Source organism: Amblyomma maculatum, chromosome 3, assembly GCF_055883805.1.
Source record: "Amblyomma maculatum isolate TAMU_Amacu chromosome 3, ASM5588380v1, whole genome shotgun sequence".
NCBI lineage: Eukaryota > Metazoa > Arthropoda > Arachnida > Ixodida > Ixodidae > Amblyomma > Amblyomma maculatum.
This window is the reverse complement of record NC_139346.1, coordinates 29,781,174-29,793,471: the sequence shown is the minus strand read 5'-3', so window position 1 is coordinate 29,793,471 and position 12,298 is coordinate 29,781,174.

The window sequence follows — 12,298 nt, the reverse complement described above, 5'->3', positions numbered from 1 at the left end:
GAGAGTTTTCGGGTCCGGGCCTTCTCCTTCTCCGCGTCCCTCCAGAATCTCATGTGCACAACGCGTTTGGTTCTTTGCGAATAAGTCGTGTGCGGGCGTATTCTCGCCGCCGGCGTCTCCTGTGGCTCTCCGGGTTCTTGGGTACCGGGGGGCGGTACGGTCCTCGTTTCTTCTTGGGCTTGGTAAGGAACCTTCTGAGGTATCCGTCGAAAGGGCGGGCGACGTCTTCTTTTCTTGCAGCTCTCTTGGCTATCTCCCAAAGCTTGGAAGCACCGAAAGAGGTGGGGCACTGCTTTTGCGTAAGCCTGGCTAGTTCCTTTCTTATCGTCCTATTTTTCGATTCCCTTGTCTCGGGTGACTCAGGGGCCACTTCCATAGGAACTCCGCACTGTGGTATCGCCTGCCTGGTCGCAATCTCCTCGCAGTCCTCATCGGGAAGTGCTCTCAAGGCAGGTTCTTCTCTGCCGTTGTCCTCTTGTGCACCTTGCTGGGCACGTGCCAGAAGGTCCGCCACCACTGCCCGGCATTTTCCATCCTTCCGGTGGCTCTTAATCGCTTCTGCGGTCAGGAACTTCTTGACCTCAGCAAGGCTGGCATTGATGTTTCTCACACCCCTCCGAGTAAGGGCTACCTCTTGCGTAGCCATAAGGAAATTCTCGTCTGTCCAACGAGCTTTGGTCCTATAGACGTCGATCTTCGCGTTGTGTTCCTCTCTATGTTTTGCCCTTCTGTGCACATCGAGCCCCGTCTTGGTGCTAAAGGTCTTTCCACATACCGAACAGTTGTAGGAGTCTGCCTGGGACGTTGCTCCACTCTCTACTACATCAGTTGGGTCAAAAAGGTCTTCATGTTGGCTTTCGTCTGTTGACAAGAGATCGTCTATAAAATCTTGTCTCGCTTGATTTGATCTAGCTTTTTCCGACGCAGATATGCTAGTTTTGGAATGGGCTGGCGGGTTCAATGCCACACGGGGAGGAGTCGGATCATGAGGCACTCTGCTGTGAACGATGTCCTCTGAGCCCAACCTTTGCCTCTCGGTTGTCTTCTGAGCACCTGTGGGTCGGGGTCCTTGCCACTGGAACTGGAAGCTGCTAATTGTGATGGTATTTTGTGCTAATTGTGAGTGAATTTGGCCTTTCTATAAAAACCTCAAAACAATCCAGTACTGCCCTCATTTTCAGACCCAAACGCTTTTGGCATTGTCTTTACAATATCCTTTTTTTTTCTGGCCAGCATACAAGTACACCTAATTGGTCATAGCAGACATCGAGCCATTTTTCGCATATTCCTGATGCAGTGTCTGATATGTTAAAATGATAAGCGAATTCCTGTGTACGGAGACCTAGTCTCATTCTATGAGAAACATCATTTCTTCAAACTCCGAGAGCAGATTTCTAGAGGAATGCGGCGCATTGTCTTTCACAATATTTAACAATGAGCAAACGATCAGAAGAGCTGGTAGTCCTGTGTAGAATGCAACTTTCTCATCATTGCCACAAAGACAATCCTCTTAGAACTTTATTGCTGTGAAGTGCTCTTTTTCATTCTGTGGATCATTTCGAAGATTGATTTCTTCTTCAAGCTTATGGATGTATGCAGCTTTCATGTCTGTTTGGCAAACTGTACCTAAACAGACAAAAATGACAGGAAATTAAATCACAGAAACCCATACCTGGCCAAAGTTTCAAGACAAGTGCAAAGCTTAAGTTTAAAAAATAACTCCCTTGTCTGATTACTACCTATGTATTTACACCCTCTGTCAAAATTGAAGAGCTCAAGAAGTTTCATTCTAAGCCTAGCTGTACACCTCTTTATGCACTCTCAACGTTTCAGATTTGCCAGTGATAGGAATTCACATCCCGAGTCCTGAAACTTTCAGCTATCTGTTACATAAGCCCAGGAGCACACCTTGAAGCAAACCCCTTTGACCACAAACTTTTGACAATGTAGCTGTAAATACCTAGAATATCATCCTAACATCACAATAAGTGGCACTTAACATGGACTGGCAGTGCAGGCAATACTGACACAAAACATACCAGGTTTCAAGAGAAGCACTGACTGTTCTATCACTGCAGCTGTTTCAAATGGTTCATCTATTGTTACATCTGCATAAAGGAAATGGTTCATCTATTGTTACATCTGCATAAAGGAAATTACAAATTTAAACATACAAATCCATAACTAAGCAATTATTTAAGACAGTTTCTAACATCAGCTCCTTGTTCAAATGCTCCCAAAATATGTACATATTGTGAGCCTTCCACGGATCTTCTTTCATTTGTACATACCATAATCCTCTTCTTTCTTTTGTACATACCATTGTCATCGTCCCGCGGCGCCGGCTCCAGCACGCGCCTGGGTTCTCCATCAGATTAAAACGCTGACACGGCGTACCTTGCCTTGCCGTCACGACTTTGGCGTCTCGACCTGGCCTTCTTTCACACGTGGTAGAGGTGAAATTTGATCCCCTTACTGCCTTGTGCCCTGCCTTTCGCTGGAGCTACGTTCCGGTCGCCGTTTGGCAACAACCACCATCGTTATGTCAACCGAGAGCAGTCCCGACCCGGCCGGACCCTCTACCTCGGCTACACCGCCGCCTCCCACTGTGCCCACTGTGCCCACACGACAACGCGACCCGCCGCTGTTCGCCGGTCGTCGCGACGAGGACGTGGATGACTGGCTTGACACTTATGAACGCTGCAGTGCCTACAACCGGTGGGATGACGCTTTAAAATTCCTCAACGTTTCCTTCTACCTGATTGAGGTCGCCAGGTCTGACCTGATTGAGGTCGCCCGTAAAGATGTCTACCCGATGCCGCGAATAGATGACGCCCTCGACTCTCTCCAAGGCGCCGAATATTTCTCGACCTTGGATCTCCGCTCAGGTTATTGGCAAATACCAATGCATGAGGGCGACAAAGAGAAAACCGCTTTCGCAACTCCCGATGGACTTTACGAGTTTAATGTTATGCCCTTTGGCCTGTGTAACGCACCAGCGACATTTGAAATAATGATTGATACGGTACTTCGTGGCCTAAAATGGAGAACCTGCTTATGTTACTTGGACGACATTGTTATCTTTTCGGCAAATTTTAACGACCATCTCAAGCGCCTGAATGAAGTCCTGACATGCCTTTCGTCAGCGGGCCTTCAGCTCAACACCAAGAAGTGCCACTTTGCACAAAAGGAAATTAAAATATTGGGACATTGGTTAGCACTGACGGCATTCGTCCAGACCCAGATAAAATCAGCGCGGTCTTGAACTTTCCTCGTCCGCAACGGACTGCAGATTTGCGCAGTTTCCTCGGCCTGGCGTCATATTTCCGGCGTTTCATAAGGCATTTTGCAACTATTGCTGCGCCACTTCATGAACTACTTAAAGCGCGCAGCTCTTTCGTGTGGACTGAACAGTGCAACACTGCTTTTACCGACCTAAAGCACGCCCTCACATCAGATCCCGTCCTTGGCCACTTCAGCGACAGCGCTCCTACCATCATGCACACTGATGCCAGCGGTCACGGTCTTGGCGCTGTCCTTCTGCAGCGTGATGCAACATCGCGTGAGAAAGTGATTGCCTTTGCCAGTCGGACCTTGACTCCAGCTGAGAAAAACTACACCATTACCGAGCAGGAATGTCTTGCCGTCGTCTGGGCTGTTCAAAAGTTTCGCCCCTACCTCTATGGTCGGCACTTTACAGTTGTGACCGATCACCATGCTCTTTGCTGGTTGTCTTCACTGAAAAATTTAACAGGCCGACTTGGCCGCTGGATTCTACGCCTGCAAAAATATAATTTCGACGTCGTTTATAAATCGGGTCGCCAACACCAAGACGCCGACGCTCTTTCTCGCTGCCCACTTACGGAATCAGCCTGCTGTTTTTCTTCGCAACGAATTTCAACCTCTGACCACAGCCGACCATCTCTTCCCCCGACGCATATCACAACAGTTTCTTTTGACGATTCTGAGCATAAACATGCACTCCGCTCGCAGCAATTAGCTGATGCCTACTGTCGGCACATCATCGACCGCCTTAACGGCGCTTCGAACCCGCCCAATGCTAGGCTTCGCCGACAGCTTCGTAATTTCAAACTCGAAGATGGCACACTACGCCGCTACTTCTATTGCCCTGATGGAACTCGTTGGCTCCCTGTCGTGCCGCGTGCGCTTCGCCCACGTATACTGGCGGCTTTCCACGATGACGCTACTGCAGGTCACCTTGGTTTTGACAAAACATATGACCGCGTGAAAAGACGATTCTTTTGGCCTGGCCTATCTTCTACCGTAGCTAAATACGTCGCTTCCTGCCATCTGTGCCAACGCCGCAAGCGGCCTACTTCTTCGCCCGCTGGCCTCTTACAGCCTCTTCCATGTCCCGCCACGCCATTCGACGTAGTCGGCATCGACTTATATGGTCCCCTACCTCTCTCCGATGGGGGTAATCATTGGATTATAACAGCCGTTGACCACCTTACACGCTACGCTGAAACAGCCCCTGTACCGAATGGTTCTGCCGAAGAGGTAGCTAATTTTTTTTTTTTGCGATCAATTGTCCTGCGTCATGGCGCTCTCGGGTGCTTCTAAGTGACCGCGGGACGGCCTTCTTATCGGCAGTCGTTGCCGAAGCTGTTCATGCGTCATCCACTCTTCATAAGACAACCTCAAGCTACCATCCCCAGACTAACGGTCTTACTGAGCGATTTCATCGCACTCTATCCGATATGATATCCATGTACATCACACCGGATCACCGAAATTGGGACACTATTCTACCATTCGTCACATTCGCCTACAAAACAGCAGTACAGCGGACTACCGGTTACTCTCCGTTTTTCCTCGTTTTTGGCCGTCTTCCCACTACAATGCTCGACACTTTCTTCTTATCTACGCCCGACTACTCCTCATCAGTACCAGCCCAGTTCTTATCCCGTGTGGCCAGATGCCGTCATATTGCCCGCCTCAACACAGAAGCGCGCCAGGAAGACCGCAAGAGTCGCTACGATTCTACGCGTCGTGCGGTCTCTTTTCGTCCCGGTGACGAAGTCCTGCTTTACACACCACTGCGCGCCCCGGGCCTTAGTGATAAATTTCAGCGTCGCTATCTTGGTCCCTACAAGATCATAAACCAAACTTCCCCCGTGAACTCCAAGTCACACCTGTTGATCCCCCAGCCGATCGACGCCACCGTGGAACTGAAATTGTTCATGTCTCCCGCTTGAAGCCGTTTGTGCGCCGCGGTGCATCGGTTGGTTAGGAGCGGCCAGGCTGGCCGCTTCCGACCCCCCGGGATGATTGTGTGAGCCTTCCACGGATCTTCTTTCATTTGTACATACCATAATCTTCTTCTTTCTTTTGTACATACCATCGTCCCGCGGCGCCGGCTCCAGCACGCGCCTGGGTTTTCCATCAGATTAAAACGCTGACACGGCGTACCTTGCCTTGCCGTCACGACTTTGGCGTCTCGACCTGGCCTTCTTTCACAATATAACTGCTGACGGCAAGCAGTTAAGTCACATGCAATCAATGGTACTTTTAGTTTGGTAAGGTAAGGAGTATGAGTCGCTGTGCAGATCATACTCTAAATAACAGTGCATACGGGGTTCTGAGGGAACACCTTTTTAGAAATAAAGCAGGCATCTAATTGATCTACCAGCTGCAGCTACCAGCCCGCACCGAGTTCTTCGCGTCTACAGTTGTTTGTGTCTTCTCTCGTCGGCAGGTTTTGCGTCACAGCCAAGTTGTAGTGAAGGAGTCCAGTCAGGATTGCACTAATCGAAGAGAGCAGTGGGCGAGCTGGGGCTAAATTTTTTGTACGTACAGAACAGACACATTTGTTAGATATATATACACTTTGTGAACACCAGCTGTTAATTCCCCGCAGGAGGCGCCTGTTAAAGCAGGTGTTTGTGTGTACTGTGCGACACCATGGACCCCGAGCACCCACGTTTAGCTGTGCATGGCATCGCCGTGTCTGGGGAAATGGCGATCCTGGTGGTTGAGCCGATGCCGAGTGCTTGGACCTTTAAGGCCCCTCAGTGGAGGCAACACACCGCTTCGGCCCACGCTTCCCATAGACTGCACATCCGGGCTGACCCACACGGGGGAAATCGGCAGTCGCGTTTTCCTATCCTCCCCTTTATCTTTCGCTTTCCTATCTCCTTTTTACAACTGTCCTGTCTTCTCTCTTTTTACTGTTTTACTTTTTTTCCTGGCAGCAAGGCCTTGTGTGGAATAGCTAACCTGAGTTGCCCCATATTCGGTTATAAGTTATGATGTACAGCTGGCATGGACAGCTTACTTTATGCTCATGTCCTGTCCTCTAGTTGGGCTCCATGGTGGGTGGCTGGCACCGTGGCCGAAAAACAGCAATTTCTATGGCTTCCTCGTCACAAATGAATGATCACCTGCATAAAAAGAGGCGGACCGAAGCAGCTTCTCAGTTCTCCCCGAAAAAACAAGGAAGTCTCCCCAAATATCATGCTACTCACAGTGAAAAGACTGAAACTATGAATGGTGATATCAGACGAGCTTGTTTTCCAAAGTGCCTCACAGACATCCTAGGCCCCGATTACAAAGTAACTAAGCTTAGCAGTGGGGATCACCTGCTCGAACTCCATGCCAAAGATCAGTACTCCAACCTTCAGAAACTTGTGACGTTTGGCGACATTCCACTAAGTGCCACTGCTCACAGATCTCTCAACACTGTCCAAGGTGTAATGTCCGAGAATGATTTCCTATTGCTCACTGAGAAAGAAATGCTCGAAGGACTCTCTGAACAAAATGTCATCGCTGTGCACCAGATCAAAATCCGAAAAGACAACAAAAAGATACCCACAAAGCACATAGTTCTGACTTTCAACACCAGTGAACTGCCAGATTCCATCGCAGTAGGTTACATCAAAGTAGACATCCGACCATACATCCCCAATCCCCGACGATGTTTCAACTGCTAAAAATATGGCCATGGCTCCCAGACTTGCCGTGGCCGACAAACGTGTGCTAAATGTTCTGCAAATGACCACCAATCTGATCAATGTGATGCTGCACCGCATTGCGCAAACTGTGAAGGTGACCACGCCACATACTCGCAGTCATGTCCGTCCTGGAAAAAAAAGAATTGTCACCCTGACGGTAAAGGAAAACATAACGTTCAAAGAAGCACGAAAGCGTTACGAAATTACACAAGGAGCTTTCATATTCACAGCCAAACCAGACTATTCTAATGTGGTGGTCCGGGGGGGGGGGGGCGGCGGCATGCCACAACAGGAACAGGCCCATGCCCAGGCAAAGCATCAGGCAGGGCCATCCCCGCTGCAGACAGGGACAGCGAAAGCTGCCCTGTCATCTTCTTGGACACAAAGTCTTTCGCTGCGACTGAGAAGAAACAAACAGGCTCTTGGAGGTGTCGCGATCGTAGCTCAGAAGGGGGTCAGAACTAGCGAAATCACTCAACACCAAATATGAAGCTGCTGCAGTAACGATTCTCCATTTTAAAACCATCACAATGTGCACTGTATATCTCCAGCCTCACCTAAAAGTAACACTTCACGACTTAAGACCTTATAACACAGGTACTGGAGCCATTTTTATTAGTAGGAGATTTTGATGGCCACTCTCCTTTTTGGGGTAGTGAGCAAACTGACACCAGAGGCCGCATTTTAGAAGATTTTATTTTCTGTAATAATGTCTGCCTGCTGAATGCAGGAAAACATACCTATTACTCGCCAAGCACTAAGAAAATGAGTTGTCTAGATTTAAGCTTTTGTTCATCTTCAGTTTTTAACGATTTTAAATGGGACGTCTTAGACAACCCATATGGAAGACCATTTACCTGTAATTATCAGCATGACATCATCACCATCGCTAACTATGACAAAGCCACGCCAATGGAAGCTTCATTAAGCCGACTGGGCGCTTTTTAAGTCCAAAGCGAGACTTATGAGATATATTCAGATAATCTGAACATGAATTAAGTAAATGAAAAGTTCACTGCCTCTATCATCGCCACAGCACTTTTAACTATACCACAATTATCGGGAGTAGTACTCAAAAACCACAAGCCTTGGTATACACGAGAATGCAGGAAGTGAAAAGAAGACAAAATAAAGCACGGGTGTCACGAAATCGGCGCACATTTTCATAAAGGCGGAACGGCGCGAGGCCCGCACGGCGTCGCGTGGAAAGCATGGATGGATGGATGGGAAAACATTTATTTCATCGGCTTTAAGAGGTTTAGTTTGATTGCTGGCCGCGCCAGATAGCCGCCAGTTGAGTCCTGTCGGTGATCTCTTCGGCCCACTCAGTGACCCGAGCCTGGATGGCCGGGTCCGAGCAGCGCAGCACGGCCCCCCACTTCTCCAGACATGGAGCTGGCAGCAAATCGGCGGGTGGCGGATAGGCCGCGCACCCCCATGTAATGTGGTCTAAAGTAGCGTCGACGCCACACTCTTTGCATTCAGGGCAACCTGCTCTGAATATATATGAATAAACTTTGGGGCAGGGGAAGGAGCGGGTTTGTAGCTGGCCCCAGAGTATCTCCTGGGCCTTGCTTAATGAATTGTGTGGTGGAGGGAAGATGCGCCTTCCCAGGCTAAAATGGCGAGTTATATCATGGAACGAGAGCAAGCCCTCCCTCGCGCCCGCGTGAAACGAGGTGCTCACTGCCCGGCCGACGAAACCTCGGGCATATTCGTGAGCCTTCTCGTTCCCGGGATTGCCCGAGTGAGCCGAAACCCATACCAGTTCTATCGTCCTACCAGGGACTGGACAGTAGCTTTTAAGGATACTCCTGGCGGCAGCCGACAGATGGCCCCTCCCGAAATTCCGTACGGCTGTTTTGGAATCACTGACTATAACATCTGCTTCGGTAGAAGCAATAGCCAGCGCGATGGCTCCTTCCTCTGCAGCCTCAAAGTTTCTGGTGCGTACAGTAGCTGAAGCTAAAATTTTGGCAGGCGTGGACTCACGGGCCCCACTCACCGCACAAATCGCGAAACCGCGGTCCGTCTTTTCATATTCGGCCGCATCTACGTAAGCAACTGAATGGTTTCCTTTGTATTTGATGTGTAGTGCACGTGCGCATGCTAGTCGCCTGCCTTCGTGGTGAATGGGGTGCATATTCTTAGGGAGGGGCTTGATAACAAGCTCCTTTCTGATTGCTGTGGGTATTTGCCTGGGATCGTCCGCCAGGGGTTCGGCATTGATGCCTAGCTTCAGCAAGACAAGCCTCCGCTTTGGTGCGCGCCAGTCTGGAGTACTGTGCTATTAAATGCGCTTCCTTGAGTTCATCAAGTGTGTTGTGCATTCCAAGAGCTAAGAGCCTATCGGTTGAGGTGTTTCTCGATAGTCCTAGCGCTGTCTTGTAAGCTTGCCGGATAAGACATTCAACCTTTTGCTTTTCGTCTTGGTAAAGGTGCAGATAGGGCAGGGTGTAGACTAGCCTGGTGATGACGAAAGCCTGAATGAGTCGAAAGGTGTCGCGTTCTTTCATGCCCCTCCTCTTGTTGGCTATTCGCTTGATTAGTCTGGCTGTTTGGGTGACTGTGTGGTCAGTTTATCTAATGTTCCTAAATTTCTGTGGTTACTCTGAATGAACATGCCTAGGATTCTGATGGTGTCTACTTGTTTGATTGGCAGTCCTTTGAGCTCTACCCTGATTGCAGGAGGTGGAGGTCTGTTCTTTCGATTGGGGCCTTCTCGAACTACAAGGAGTTCGGACTTAGAGTGTGAACATTCAAGACCCGCCTTTAGAGCGTAAGTCTCAATGGTGTCGACTGCTTCCTGAAGCACACTTTCTATTTGGGCATCACTTCCCCTGTTCACCCACAGGGTACAATGTCGTCCGTGTAAAACGTATGCTGTAGCCCCTCGATGGCGGCGAGTCTGGGGGGCAGTGTTATCAGTGCAATGTTGAAGAGGAACGGCGACATCACAGAGCCTTGTGGTGTTCCCTTTCCGCCCAGAGATATGGGGTCTGATTTGATCGCGCCGAGAGTGAGCTCGGCCGTCCTGTTCATAAGGAAGGACCGGACGTACCCGAAGACTCTCTCTCCAGGATTCAAAAGCGAGAGGTTTTCTAATATCGCCTCGTGCGAGACGTTATCGAAGGCTTTACAGAGATCAAGCCCAAGTATTGCCCTCGTTCCATGACAGTACCTGCGATCCATAACATCTCTCGACAACTGGATCATGACATCCTGCGTGGAGAGGTTGGGTCTGAATCCTATCATGGTTGAGGGGATGAGGTCGTTGTCCTCTACATAACCCTGCAGCCTGTTGAGAATGATGTGTTCCATTAATTTGCCAAAGCACGACGTTAATGAAATGGGTCTTAGGTTTTCTATGTTAAGCTTCTGCCCTGGTTTCGGTATGAATGCCACTTTGGCATGTTTCCATTCTTGCGGTACCTCTCCTTTCCTCCAGTAGGTTTTCATGAGGTCAGTTAAGGCCGAAACTGAGCCGATATCTAGGTTCCTGAGGATTTTGTTTGAGACGCCGTCTGGTCCTGCCGCCGAGGGCGTCCTGAGTTGTCCTATCGCGTACATCTCCGCTCCCATTAAGTCCTCGTCCAACTGTTCATTGGGGAGCCCTCCATACATAGGGAGTGGGCTAGTGGTAGGTGTCGTGTTCAGGTACATTTGACATAGTGCATTTAGTAGCTCCGCGTCCGTGCCTTCATACTTTTGTATAATTTGTGCGAGGTGATCCCGCGCAGCAGATTTTCTTTGCGTTGGGTCGAGCAAGTGTCGGAGCAAGAGCCAGGTTTTCTTGCTGCCGAGCTGTCCGTTCATTCCATCGCAGATTTGCCCCCACTGTTGTTTCTCCAGGTCGCTGGCATGTGCCTCGATCTGCCTCTCTAGTTGTGCAATGCGCCGTCGCAGCGTTCTGTTGAAACGCTGATTTTTCCAACGGCAAAGTAAACTAGCGTGAGCCTCCCACGTGTGCAGTAGCCGCGCGTCCGTGGTTGTGTTGTCCTGACCTGCGGATTGTATTTCGGCTGTGGTGCTGTGAACATCATTAAGTGCGCTGGTCCAGTCTTTAAGGTCGGTTATGTTGGAGGGGGCGGTTCGTTCCCTCAGTTTTCTAAATTTGTCCCAGTCCGTAATTGTGGCTTTTGCGGTTAGGCGTTTATGTGGCGTTGTGTTGAACTTGACGGAGATAATGCAGTGGTCACTGCCTAGCGAGTGTTGCGTGTTGTTCCAGCTAGCGTCCCGAATGTTTTTGCTTAGTGTTAGATCAGGAGAGGTGTCTGCACTTACGCTGTTGCCTATTCTAGTGACTTCCTGTGGATCGTTAAGAATGGAGAAACCAAAATCTTGGGCTGCTTCCCAGATTCTGATGCCTTTGGGCGTGGTTTTATTGTAACCCCATGCCGTGTGACGTGCGGTAAAATCGCCTACCACCAGTAACTGCACCTTGGCTGCGAGCTTTAGTACCTTCTCTAGTAGACGCGGTATTCCTGAGCCCGCGTCTTTGGGTGAGCTGTACAAGTTTAGGATGAAGAGCGTTGTACCTCCGAGAAAAAGCCTCCTTCCCCGCGCGGGAGAGCGCGTAGCCTTGTACGCATTGCCGTCAGTCTCTTTCCTATTGCCCCGGGAGGACGGTGGTTCATCGGCCTGGAATGTGCCAGACCTTTCGAGAACTTTCTATGGGACCTAACCAATGACGACGCGCGGCTCGACGGGAGGAGGAGAGAGCGCTATAACCAGCGAAGCTAAATGTGTGTGCGCGCTAGCTTTGATGCGTGCTAACAAACAGACGCGGCGCGCCCTATTTAAAGAGACCGCGCCGCTTGTTGAGTCAATCAGTCAGTCAATCAGTTAGTCAGGCGTTGCGGCGTGTTCGCCAGTGCTTCGGCTGGACTCCCGGGGATCACCTGCTGCTGGCAAGCCCACGCACCTACAAGGGAGTGGCGCTCGTCTTGTATGGCGGCCACATCGTGACTCTTGAGGCGTCGGACTGCAACAGTGCCCGGTGAACAATTTGGTGTTTGTTTATGTAACTCTCTCGTGTTCCACCTGTGTTGTAAAGCCTCTGTGTTATTCAATCCCTCTGTAGTTGCATGCTTAGCGTTTGTTTTTCTGTGAACCTCTCGTCTGTGCAATTTTAGTGTTTGTGTATTCCTCTGTATCGTCTCTTGCTGCGTATAAAGTTTGTTTCGTTTGTTACTTCTGACTCCGAACCTTACTCTGGCTTGAACCAGCGACCGCTGGGCACCAAACGGCCACCCCCTTCTGTCACTACAAGGTAGTTGAATTCCGGCTGAGCTTGCCACGCAGGTCGAGGGCATCTCATTTGC